This window comes from Cervus elaphus, chromosome 27, assembly GCF_910594005.1.
Source record: "Cervus elaphus chromosome 27, mCerEla1.1, whole genome shotgun sequence".
Lineage (NCBI taxonomy): Eukaryota > Metazoa > Chordata > Mammalia > Artiodactyla > Cervidae > Cervus > Cervus elaphus.
The window spans coordinates 23,440,965-23,453,759 of record NC_057841.1 but is presented as its reverse complement, the minus strand read 5'-3'; positions in this window follow the sequence as shown (position 1 = coordinate 23,453,759).

Sequence of the window (12,795 nt, the reverse complement as noted above, 5' to 3'; positions counted from 1 at the left end):
ACACAGACTGGGCTTTCTAAATCCTAGATCTGGTCATGCCAACTCCCTCCTCAAAAGCATTCAGTGACTCCCCATTGCCTGTAGGATGGAGAATAATCTCCTAGACTTGTTATTCCAGGACTCTCATAACTCCCGCTGTCCCCTCCACTTCTCCTTCTGAGCCTGTCTTGTCATGTTCCCCGCCCTGTGCTGGGTGCCTCAGCCCCAGCTGGCATCAGCCGTATCCTCACTCTTTTTTATAGCCATCTGCACAATGGTTATTAATCGATTAAGCTACTGGGTGATTCCTCCCTGCTCCCCCAGCCCTGGTAAACTCTAAGCTCCTCAAGGGCACAATGATGCCTTTCTTGTTCAGTTCTCTACCCTGGAGCCTAGCATCCTGTGTGCCCAATAAATCCTTAATGACTGCGTGACTGCTGAGCTTCAGATATGTCAGTCTGAGTAGAATTTTGACCCTGTAGTAAAGTATTCCCAGGTGGGGCTAGAGGTAAAGAACCTGATTGCCAATGTGGGTAAGAGATGTGGGTTTGATCCCTGGGTTGGGAAGATCCCCTGGAGAAGGAAATGGCAGCCCACTGCAGTATTCTTGCCTGGAGAATCCCATGGTCAGGGGAGCCTGATGGGCTACAGTCCATGGGATCGCAAAGAGTCAACCACAACTGGGTGACTGAGCACAGTTGAGGAATAGAGTGCAGAAAAAGTTGTCCCCGTTAGAGTGGTGACTTGATGCAATGTTGAGTTTCAGGAAGATTGGCTGTGGAGCTTCAGGCAGGATGGCGTAGCGTCAGGTGGTATCAGGGTCTGGGGACTGGCAACAGTGCAGGTGTGAGGTGCTGGTCTGAAATGAGTGATTTTCCCTCTCACATCCCATATACTTCTGATGGAGAGTCCGGGAGATGGAGTAAATTTGTGCATAATTGAAAATGAACAGAATCCAGGAATGAGCTTATAATAAACTCAGCGCATAACTGTGAAATGACCTTACCTTATTGTGGGAAGGCTCTTTCTAAATCTGTTCTTGTTTCATTCCTTGGTCTCTATCTCCACCTCTTTCAAGAGTGGAGACCAGAAGAGATGTTCACTGCTTGGAATAGTATTTCTGTCTGATTGGCTGCCAGTTCAGGTTGTTATTCTCTATAAAACATACGCACCTTTCAGATCTCACCTCTGGAGACTTCTACCCTGAGAAGAATTTCTGTGATAGGATCAAGAAGCACCCGCTCATGCGTCTCTCCTCTGGCCCAGCCCAGTGACAAGTTAGGAGGCTGCTTTTCTGCTCTTTGTTACACTGGGTTCTGCCCCATCCCTCTAAAGCAATCTTATAAATCATTGATGAGAATATTTCTATTTTTGTCTTAAATATCCTAGCCAAGAAAAGCCTTATGAATACTTTCCAAATCAAGTGCTGGCATTGCACGATGCCTCCTCATTGATGGCGGCCCCGTTTCATTGTTTTTGCACTTCTTGGCTCTTCCATCCATGCCAGCAATGCCAAGTCTCAGCTTGGGGGAAGGGGCTGACCCTGGCATAGAACCCTCTGTGGCCTCTATTTCTTGGGCAGAAGCTTCTTCCCTTCTTTGTTCTCCATGGCTGCCCCCAAACTTCTAAACCTTGCTGTGTGATAAATTATGATGAAGTTAGTCTCAGTAAGGATTCCTTCTGCCGTCCGACCTGCCTCTGAACCACCACCTTTCCATCCCCATTGTCATCCATTCTGTGCCTAGGAATTCAGCTCACTTGCATATTAACCTACATTTGAAGGCATAAAGTTCCAAAATTAAAAAGACCCTATGTGCTGTTTTAGTCGTGTCCAACTCTTGTGACCCCATGGACTGTAGCCCATCAGGCTCTCTGTCAATGGGATTCTCCAGGCAAGAATACTGGAGTGGATTGCCATGCTCTTCTCCAGGGGATCTTCCCAACCCAGGGATCGAACCCACATCTTCTGCATTGAAGGCAGATTCTTTACCATCTGAGCCACCGGGGAAGCTACTGGAGTGGGTAGCCTACCCTTTCTCCAGGGGAACTTCCGGACTCAGGAATTGAACTGGGGTTTCCTGCATTGCAGGTGGATTCTTTACCAGCTGAGCTACCAGGGAAGCCTACCCTCTCCTATAGTCCATTTTAAACCCCAGTAGCCTGTAAGGATAATGTAGTTCACCAACAAGTTCTGAGTTTAGCACTGGGCCTGGCACGTGGTCAGCACTCAGCAAATATCATTGAGTAATGAATTGGGAAATAAATGAAAGGCCTAAAGGATTAGAGGCCCTACACACTGGATCTCCTCCTTTGCCAGAAACCATCTGGACCTGACGTCCTAAGATGGGGAATACAGGGATTTTTGAGACTGTTTATTTGTCTCTATTGAGAAAGTGGGATTCCCTGGTCGCTCCTAGACGGTAAAGAGTCTGCCTGCAAAAGTAAGATGGTTCCAGTGCATCATTCCTGATTACTCTCAACTTTTTGGACTTTAATTTTTCCTTGGAATTCACGTTAATAATTTACATTACTTGTTCCTTACTTGTGTATTGTGTATTTTCTTTGGCTTGTGTATTGTTGTTTAGCTTGGTTCATCTGAGTAAGTCTTGTATTCCTGACCAGAGCAGAAGCACCCAGAGGGAGAAACTGTGTTCATTTACTCAGTAGCCCAACTGCAAGCTTGTTTAGCGAGTAGTTTAATAAATGATTTCCGACTGATTTATGGAACAATGGGCCTCAAGCCTGATATCCACTTTCATTTTTACCCTTAGAGGTTAGAATCTAAGCCCAAGAAGAAATACACTATGTATTTTTGATCCCCATTCGTCATGGCTTGCATGTTGTCTGTCTGATAGCACTAAGTGTTACAGATTCACATAGTCTATTTAATTGTGTGAGTATATAATAGGAAGAATGTCAGGCAAGTCAAAATTATCCAGGGCACTAGATGATTTCTATTACATCTTTGCAATAATTATTATTTTTTTTTTTGCCATTTTATGTATTTATTTATTTATTTTTTCAGTGGGTTTTGTCATACATTGACATGAATCAGCAATAGATTTACACGTATTCCCCATCCCGATCCCCCCTCCCACCTCCCTCTCCACCCGATTCCTCTGGGTCTTCCCAGTGCACCAGGCCCGAGCACTTGTCTCATGCATCCCATCTGGGCTGGTGACCTGTTTCACCATAGATAATATACATGCTGTTCTTTCGCAACATCCCACCCTCACCTTCTCCCACAGAGTTCAAAAGTCTGTTCTGTACTTCTGTGTCTCTTTTTCTGTTTTGCATAAAGGGTTGTCGTTACCATCTTTCTAAATTCCATATATATGTGTTAGTATGCTGTAATGTTCTTTATCTTTCTGGCTTACTTCACTCTGTATAATGGGCTCCAGTTTCATCCATCTCATTAGGACTGATTCAAATGAATTCTTTTTAACAGCTGAGTAATATTCCATGGTGTATATGTACCACAGCTTCCTTATCCATTCATCTGCTGATGGGCATCTAGGTTGCTTCCATGTCCTGGCTATTATAAACAGTGCTGCGATGAACATTGGGGTGCACGTGTCTCTTTCAGATCTGGTTTCCTCAGTGTGTATGCCCAGAAGTGGGATTGCTGGATCATATGCAATAATTCAATGCTTCAAATAATTCATATCTTGATATTTTGATGATTGTTTCAATAATATTCTTTGTTGTGGTTTACTTGCCAATGGGGAGTGATGACCCAGGAACTCTGGAACTGTCCATCGGTCCATACAGATTGAATTGAAGCTCACCATGGTCAGTGATGGGGCACATTGCCATCAAGACCATTCTCTGCCTCCATGGCGCTTACAGGGCTGGGGGAGGCAGATGTATTCCTGTGGCTCAAGGCCAAGTGCTATAAATATTTGAGCATATAGAGGAGGATGAAGTTACTCCTCATCAGGAGACTGATGAATGCCCCATGTACAAGTCAGCATTTGCGCTATGTGTTGGAGGAGAAATCTGATCTTACAAGCCAACACTGTACCTGATCCCTAGTAGGTGCTCCATAGATGTTTGTTGGCAACCTGAGAGAAGACAGTACTGTTTTAGGAGAAGGGAAAAATGAGTGGGAAGGGCAAGGCTCATCTGGGATGCAGTGGGTCCTGTTCTGGGTCTGTAGCTGAACCTCAGGTTGTCAGAGCCAGGAAGGAGGATAAATCTGAGTGGTTGGTTGGAGGCTGAGTGTCAGAGTTCCTGAGTGGAGCTGCTGATTTGAAACTTCAATCAGAAGGCAGTGGGGGTCTCTGAATGTGTTGGGGCACATCGGGGCTGTGCTTCAGTGGGGTCAGGCTACATTGACGAGAGGGCTGTGTTGGGATGGATGGGGCTAGAAGCAGGAGAATCACTGTGAGGCAGTTGTAGACAATCGGGTAAAGGGTAGCAGGGTCCTGAACCCCAGTGCTAGCTGTGGGTGGCAGAGGGGCTTTGTCAAGGCAGAAATTGCAGGACTGGGAGCTATCTTCATCAGCAGTTTATCCTTACAACCTTCTCTCCTTCTAATGTCATCTCCTTCATGTGTCTGGCACCCTGCACCTCCTGCCCGATAGGGAGGCTCTCAGTAATGGGGGGAATTGGCTTTAGGTAGGTGAGTGTGGATGTAAGTATACTAAGGTCCCTGCTGCTGCTGCTGCTAAGTCACTTCAGTCGTGTCCGACTCTATGCAACCCCATAGACGGCAGCCCACCAGGCTCCCCCGTCCCTTGGATTCTCCAGGCAAGAACACCGGAGTGGGTTGCCATTTCCTTCTCCAATGCGTGAAAGTGAAAAGTGAAAGTGAAGTCGCTCAGTCATGTCCGACTCTTCGCGACCCCATGGACTGCAGCCCACCAGGCTCCTCCATCCATGGGATTTTCCAGGCAAGAATACTGGAGTGGGGTGCCATTGCCTTCTCCACTAAGGTCCCTATTTATTTATAATTAGTTATTTAATGTCTTCCTAGGATCTAGGATTTGAGGAAGACAGTGTGAATGTACATGCACATGTTCTCCCTACCAAATGAGGCCTGCAGTATCAGTGCAATTTCTTGTTCAGCAGCACAGCTGAAAGTCAAAGCTTTGTGGGTACATGAGTGGGTTTGAATCTTGACTCTTCCAGTGGCTCGCTGCATGACCATCATCAAATTACATGTCAGTCTGAGTCTGATGTTCTGAGTTTTAACCTTCTTATCTGTGGAGTTGAGGTGAGCATCATGTGCCTCCCAGTTTTGTTGTATGAACTGAATGAGGTCAAACATGTCAGATGCTTTGTGTAGCACCTGGGCCACAGGAAGTGCTCAGATGGATACTCAATATCATCAGACTCTTTATATCACTGTGACTTATTATTACTCCCTTGGGCATCAGTGGTCTGGTTGCGAGGGTCTCTCTGTGTGGATATCCTAACCATCCTAAGCCTTTGCCAGTTAATCCTGTATATGACCACCTACTTCATTGACGAGATAAAGAAGCACATATGTTTCCTCAAGGCACGACTTCATATCTGATATTCTCCTGAGTCAAATCTTGCCCATTTTGACTAACTGACCCAGGAGAAATACCAGCAGATGATAAAGGTTGCTAGCATTTCCATTTAGGACTCATTCATTAGGAATACAAAACAAAACATGACCTCTGTTCTCAGGGACTTCCTATAGGGGAAGGGAGGCACAGACATCTGCACAAATCATTGCAGAACAATGAGGCAGGTGATAAAAAGGGGTGGATGGGGTGCTGTGGGAGCACCCTAAGCTAGGTTTCATCTGAGTCAGGAAGGAGCAGGCTTCCACCTGGCAGACAAGGGAGGGAGGCATTGTGGCTAGTGGAAGGACTGGTGACCCAGAAACACGATGTGTTGATAGATGTTGGAGAAACCCCAGCTAGCTCAGTAAAACCAGACTATACTGTTTCTCATGAAGAAGACAAGAAAAACAAGTGTTGGTGAGGGAATAGAGAAAGGGAGCCCCTATACACTGTTGGTGGGAATGTAAATTGGTGCGGCCACTATGGAAGACAATACAGAGATTCTCCAAAAAATTAAAAATAGGTCTAACATATAACCTAGCAGTTCACATCTAAGTATACACCCAAAGGGAATAAAAGCAGGATGTGAAAGAGGTATCTGCACCTCCATGTTTATTGCAGTGTTATTCACAATAACCAAGATGTGGAAACAACGTAAGTGCCCATTAGCAGATGAATGGGTATGGTGACATATATATAAAATGTATGAAAGTGAAAGTGTCACTTGCTCAGTCATGTTCCGCTCTTTGCAACCCCATGAACTGTAGCCCACCAGGCTCCTCTGTCCATGGAATTCTCTGGGCAAGAAGACTGGAGTGGGTTGCCATTCCCTTTTCCAGGAGATCTTCCCAACCCAGGGATCAAACTCGGGTCTCCCACATTGCAGGTGGATTCTTTACCATCTGAGCCACCAGGGAAGCCCAAACATATATATATATGAAATACTACTGAAATATATATATATACTGAAAATATATAAATATATATATATTAATATATATTAAAAATATATATACTGAAAATATATATACTGAAATACTACTCAGCCTTGAGAAAGAAGGAAATCTTCCCACTTGTGACAACAAGGATGGATTTCAAGGACATTATGCTAAGTGAGATAAGTCAGACAGAGAAAGACAAATATCATATTATATCACTTAAATGTGGAAAGTAAGAAAACTACATTCACGAAAATGGAGAGTAAAATGTTGGTTAATAGGGGCTACAGGCTGGGGAAATGAGAGAGACGTTGTTTAAATACATCTTAAGAGATCTAATGCACAGGATAGTGAATATAAACAATATTGTATTATAATCATCAAATTCCTAAGAGACTAGATCTTAATTATTCCCACTACAAAAAAGAAATAACTAGATGACGTGATAGAAGTGTTAACTACCACTACAATGGCCATCATATTATATTATATAAATATATCAAGTCAACGTGTACACTTTATATTTAACAATGTTATATGTCAAATATATTTCAATAAGAATTGAAATTAACTATATTAACCCTAAAAAAAAATCTGTGGAGATTCTAATGGGGCATTTGCATATCAGTAATGATCTGACAAGAAAAATGGAGAGAAGGCACAAAAGCGGGTGGACTGGGAAAACTCTTCATGGGCCATTCAAGTGCTCCTCAGATCACTTCCAGATTGTTATCACTTTCTCCTACAACCAGTCTTTATAGTCAAGCTATGTGCCATATTTCCTGGTGTGAAATGAAAATGAAAACTGAATAACTTCTTTTATTTTTACCAGATTTATATTCAGTGTCTTAATTTTAATTTTCTTTTATTCCTCTTTTACTCTGCAGAGAGGTATTCAGTGTCAAAGACTTTCCAGCTCAAAACAGAGTTACAGATGTAGAAAATAAACTTATGGTTACTGAGGGGTAAGCAGGGGAGGGATAAATTGGAAGATTGTGGCTGACATATACACACTACTGTATATAAAATGGGCTTCCCTGATGGCTTGGTGAGTAAAGAATCTGCCTGCAATGCAGGAGACACAGGAGACTCGGGTTTGATCCTTGGGTTGAGAAAATCCCTTGGAGGAGGAAATGGAAACCTCTCAGTATTCTTGTAGGGAAAAATCCCATGGATTTACTCTCAGAGTAGCCTGGTAGGCTACAACTCAAAAGGTCACAAAGCATTGGACATGACTAAGCTACTAAACACAAGCACATATATGAAATAGATGACCTATAAGGACCTACTGTATAGCACAAGGAACTCTACTCAATGCTCTGGAATGGCCTATACAGGGAAAGAATCTAAGAAAGGAGTGTATATGTGTATATGTATAACATTCACTTTGCTGTGCAACAGAAACTAACACAACATTGTAAATCAACTCTACTCCAATAAAAGTTAGGAGAAAACAGACTTTCTGACTCCATCAGCTGAGGGCATCACCTCCATTCAGCCCTATCTCCTACCCTCAGCAAAGCGTGACCAGGGTAGCAGTTAAATAGCTGTCCCCGAGTGAACTCTGACAGCCCATCCCCCGACCTACCCAAGGCTCTCTAACCAGCCTGTTGCTCCTAACTGGTGCTCACACCCTTTGTGATCCTGCAGGGGGAAGTGGGAGCTGCCCAAACATTGCATCTGAGAAGAGTCTTCAGAGTGTCAAGGAAGGTGCTGTGTACCATGAGGACCCTGCTGGCTTCCAGAACTGCCCTGTGACTGCAGAACAGATAGGACTTGCCCCGGGGAACTTTGCAAGGGCCTCAGGTTCCATATGAGGCCTTGGTGCCGTTCTGGTCTTTGATTCCACATCTCACTTGTATTCCTTTCCGTTTCTGCTAAATGCCGAAGGACCAAGTGGGAGCCATTGATGTTGTTTTCCCTGCTGACTGAATGAACAGATCAGCTTCTTTCTCCAGGCATTCAAGGGCCGTGCGATCTAAACCTTGCAGACCCTCTGGTGTCTTTTCTGTCTCTCAGTTTAAATGCTTTGCCCTGGTCAGGCAGTGTCTGATGTCTCATTTCCAACAGGACTCCTCTGAGCCTGTAGCTCTTGCCTCTGCCTGTATCATGCACCCCATCCCAGTCTGCTCATTCTTTGAGACTCAGACACAGGATCAAACTTCTCATGAAAGTTCTTCTGGCTTTTGTGCCCTTGCTTCTTTTCAGGGATCTAAAATGGGAGCCCTGAGAGTGTTTAAGGGCTGACAACTCAGATGGGAACCTTAGTGTTAATTCATCTCCATAAATGTGTTGACTTCCCAGACTACTCCATCAGCTTCCGAATGATGGGTACTTTGTCCTCCTGTCTTCTCTGAGATGGTCGGCATAAGACAGGATGCAGGAATGTAATCAGCTCACGTGGCTTAGCAGCGGGCTGCTCTTGTTTATTCTGTTGACTCTTTATTTTCATTTGCAGAGAATGAAGTCTGAAGTATCCCAGCCTTGGAGCTTTAGGGGTGCTGGGCAGGCATTTGCTGCATTCTGATGTCCAGGCAAGGTCATGACCAACCCTCTGAGCAGATTCCCACACACCCCTTCCTGGCAGCCTCTGTTGGTTGCCCCCTCTTGGGAACTGTATTTGGCAGAATTCGAGGGGGTCTGTCACATGCTTGGCCATAGGTTCCACCCTAGAGGGCCCTGCATACAGTCTCCCCTGTGCTAGGTCCTGGGGGTAACAGGGAAGCATCCAAGAGGAAGACTCGGATCCTGCCTTTGGAAGCATGGTACATGGTTTCCATCCGAGGGCAGAGCTGGGAGGATAGGAGATTTGGACAGGCAGGGAGACCCTGGGAGTGTCCTTTCAGATGTGGGAGAGGCTCTGAGCCTGGTTTCCTTTTGCCTCCAGTACAATTCCTTTGTGGTCTCTTCTCTCTGGACCTCTGTTTTCTCCTCTGTCACATGGGTATAACCAACTGCTCATTGATCTACAGGATTGTGGGATAATGATTTGAGGTGATGTGTGAGGGGAAATACAATTTTGAGGTTGATGGGCAGTCTCTGATTAAAGGATCAGACCCTCTCTGCCCTTTGCATAAAGTTAGTGTTGCCTCACTCAAATTTATACTCTATTATCAGTTTTACCATTTTCATTTTAATAGATTGTTAGCTGAGTGGGTTATACTCTTTATTAAAACTCCTTTTAAAAAAACTGCTAAATAGATATATGGTTAATACATTGTAGAAATATGCAACTGTATCAGTTCGTCATACAAGGACCCATTCTCTGAGTATGAGTGTGTGTGTGTGTGTGTGTGTGTGCAAGTCATACCATGGGGGCGACTCCTGGCTGTAAAGGAATCTGGAGATATTGAGGAGCATCAGTTAGGAGGTCTGGGGTTCCCTAGTCTGTCACTTTTAAAATCAGCTATGAATGGAGTAGAACTTGGAGGGGGTGCCCTGGAGCACTTGGGAGTCTAAACCAGGGCAAATTTAATTTGGAAAGTAGTTGTTTGTTCTTGAACATCACATTACATTCAGGTAAAGCTTCTTTCCCAGCTGTGGAACAAAAGGCTGTCCTCAGGCCTCGGAAGGCAGGAAGAAGACCCCCTGCAAAAAGGGCCTGTATTTGAATGGAGTCCATTTGGAATCAGACCAAAGATGTCCTTTGGATCAATGAATTTAAGGCCCACTCTTTCCTATTTTACTGGGATTCTTAAGATCAGAGTGTGAGCTTTGAAAACTTGACTGATTTTACTGATTTGATTGATTGATTGATGGATGGTGAATTAATTAAGTGCTCTAGCCTGCAGATAGACTCACAATTTTAATTTGTTGCCAAGATTTAAAAAGTCAGAGACTTCAGAGGTCTGGACCCATTAAGTCCTCACTCCTGGTGCTGAGCATAGAGGGTGTGAAGCTTTCTGCAGTTGAAGCCCACTGCCCAGCTGCCTTCACATTTTAGGCCACATGCCTGGGCCTTGAAGTGCTTGTGTTTGCAGCCCTGAGGTGGTCAGCTGCACCAGTGGGTCTCTGTGGGCACTTTTATGTTGACAAGTTAGAGGTATTATGTACACCTCAAACCCTTGTCTTAGCTGATTACAACCAGCTTTCTGAACCGAAAGCAGTCATCTCCTACCCATTGCAAGCTCCTGCAGTTTCTCCAGTGTATTTCCAAGTATGGGTCCTATGGACTCAATGCTTGTGCTCCCCTAAATTCATGTGTTGAAATCCTAACTCCTACAAAGTATTAAGAGGTGAGGCTTTGGGAAGTGATTAAGCATGAGGGTGGAGCCCTTATGAATGGGATTAGTGCCCTTTTAAAGGGATCCAGAGAACTCCCTTGCCCCTTCTGCCATGCAAAGACACAGGGAGAAGATAGCTGTCTGTAAATGATAGAGTTGGCTCTCACCAGACACTGAATCTGATGGCACTTTGATCTTGGGCTTCCAGCCTTCATAGCTGTAAGAAATAAATACTTGTTGTTTAAATCTCCCAGTTTATGGTATTTTATTATAGTAGCCTGAACAGACTGAGACACTGGGTATGATCCAGCAGCCAAGTAGACTTGGGCAGGGGAGGGAGCAGGGCTGAACATGGCTGGATTCGAGAAGCATTAAGGAGAGGGATCAGCTTCAAAGGTGGTTCAGATGGTGAAGTTGCAGAGTGGAATTAAAGACTGTCCTGGACTGGGATTCTGCAAGGAAATATGATGAGCTTATACAACTGTCCCATATTTGAAACTTCATTTGGCTCTTCAGATATAAATTTTCTAGAAATTTTGCCCCTATAGAAAAAAAAAATCCCCCCAGAGGCATAAAAAGTATAAGAGAATGAAAATATATGTAATCATACTTTAAATATATTTTTCCATAATACTGGCACTTAAAAATTTATGAATGTAAACACTTATTAATTATAAATTGTTGATAATATGTGCATAGAGATGTGAAAATATAGAACAAAGTCATATGCTTTCAGTACAGAATGAAGAGATCTTTATTTAAAAAGTTATATCTTTTGTAGAATAGGGCACAACCATTTTAGATACTCAGAATCCTAGATCAGGGAACCTCTTAAGGCCCTGGAGCTCTATGAAAATGCATCTCTTTATTTTCCATCCAGTGAAATGGTTAAACAATTCTGTAAAACTCTGTTCATTGGTTACGCTGTCTCTAGCTGTGCTCTAACTAGCATTGCACTAAGAATTGCATTTTTCTCTCTCCTGACTTAGATTTAAATCTTGCAATCACTGCTGGGAAGTGAGCTGTATCATCTTGAGAAATCAGACCACAGACACGGGCTTGCAGCTGGCAGGCTGGGTCATCTTTAATCGCTTAACCCTTCATATCAAAGGATGGGTTGTAGCAGTAGATTCTTCCTCAAGAATTTGCCATGGCATATTTTCTCAAGGAAAAGCTGAAAGTTAAAATGAAACTGAGTATGCACAGCAAGAATCTTGCCTTACAAATGGTTGTTTGTGCCTATACACACAACTGGTTTTATTGTGTATATCTCCATATAACTCTTTCTTATGAGCATGTGTCCATGTCTGGGGGTATGTGTAACTGTGATGTGTATGTACAGTGATTTATCTGAGACTATACAATGAGTCTTTGTGTGCATGTGTGGATGTAAGTATGTGAGTATGTATGAGCATGTGGTGTGTCCAAGGAAAATTCTTCCTTATCTCATAAAATAAGATCCAGGCTATTTAAAACTGGCATAGCAGATTGTTTAAAAAATTCCCTTTTTGTATTTACACCCTCTTAAACTGACTCTGCACTTGGCTGTACTCTTTTCTTCAGTCAATGGGGCATTACCAAATGTGACACAGACACCTGAGAAGCAATTGCACATTGAAGCTGTCTTCTGCTGCTCTTGGAAGCCTCAACCCGAATAATGTCAATGAACAGGACAAGTCTGCTGGAGACATGTGGCCCAGTGGCTCCAGACACCCCACCTAACAGCCACTACTAACTGCCAGACATATGGATGAGGCCATCCTAGACCAAGGAGTTCTCATCCCACCTGTGACCTTTATCAGCCACAGGAGTGATCCCAGGGAGACCAGCAGAAGAACCACCTTGCTGAGCTCAGCCCAGATTGCCCACTCACATAATCTTGAGTTAATATGAAATAAGTGGTGTTTCAGATTACTAAGTTTTAGAGTAGTTTGTTACATAGAAAGAGTTAATTCACTGATCTAGTTGGTAGTAGAGAGAAAAATTTCCCTGTTGGAGGAAGGGGTGTTTGTTAAGAATTTCTAGGCATAAATCAAGGGAGACATGTTGTGTTGTGTTTAAACACTCTTTGTAATCCTGTTCTCACCTTATGAATTTAAAAGCATAAAAATTAGCTCT